Source organism: Triticum urartu, chromosome 7 (genome assembly GCF_003073215.2).
Source record: "Triticum urartu cultivar G1812 chromosome 7, Tu2.1, whole genome shotgun sequence".
Classification (NCBI taxonomy): Eukaryota; Viridiplantae; Streptophyta; class Magnoliopsida; order Poales; family Poaceae; genus Triticum; species Triticum urartu.
The window spans coordinates 126,802,159-126,803,274 of NC_053028.1; positions in this window are offsets into that span (position 1 = coordinate 126,802,159).

A 1,116-nucleotide genomic window follows, 5' to 3' on the forward strand; every position below is an offset into this window, starting at 1 on the left:
TGTTGTGCAGCGGTTATCGCCTGCTGAGCTGCAGCGTGGAGTCGAGCTGCCTCCGCTCTCCTCTCGTACTCTTCTGCCTCCTCTCTGGTAATAACATATCTTCTTTTTGTCTATGAATCGAAGAACGCAGGAGCAGGGAGAGTAATACGGAAAACACGTCATTTATCAAAAATTAAACGATATAAGAGAGGTGATTCAGGCCTCTCGACAAACTGGTGCGAAGCCATAGAGTTATAATCTAAATATGCAGGAGGCAACTCCGTATCACCATCACGAATGTCTATTTCAAGAAAATGAGCTAAGCGGGTTGCATAAATTCCTCCAAAGAAATCTCCATTATGTCTATTATGATGCAACCTACGAGCTACAATGGCTCCCATATGATAAGATTGGTCTCCTAACATAGCACTCCTAAGAATGCTAAGATCAGGGACACACATGTGACATGCTTCATCCTTAGCATTTATGCATCTATCGATGAAGAGAGCAAAATAATGTATAGCAAGAAAGTGAATGCTCCCTATGGTAGCCTGCGTTATATCTCTAGATTCCCCCACAGTTATACTAGCAAAAAGTTTCTAAATTCAGATTAGGGGGATCCCTAACACTACCCCATGATGGAAGTTTGCAAGCAGAAGTGAAATCCTCTAAGTCCATGGTATAAGATTTGTCATAAAGATCAAACATGAGTGAAGGAGAATTACGCGAAGATGAATACTCAAACCTCCTCACAAATGAACTTGTGAGATCATGATACTGGGGGCATTTGTTAGCCTCAAAATCCTCAAGACCGGCATTGCGCAAATATGCTTTGAATTCTTCTTTAATTCCCGCATGGTCCATAAAATTTTCCGACGGCCATTCGCAAGGCCGTACTGGAGCGTCTCTTGGTGGATCCTCGTCAGCATCGCGCATAACAATCCTGGGCCCTTGCTTCTTAGAGAAACCACCTTGGAACATCTTCCTAAGCATATTGTTTTTCTCTGAAGAATTCTGAAATTTTTAGTAACTTCAAACAAAAGTGAACCAACTTCAATAAAACTGATAGCAACTACTCCTACAAGTGCCTAGAGCCTATATCAAGCATTAGAACTACTTGGAACCATATAAATTTGA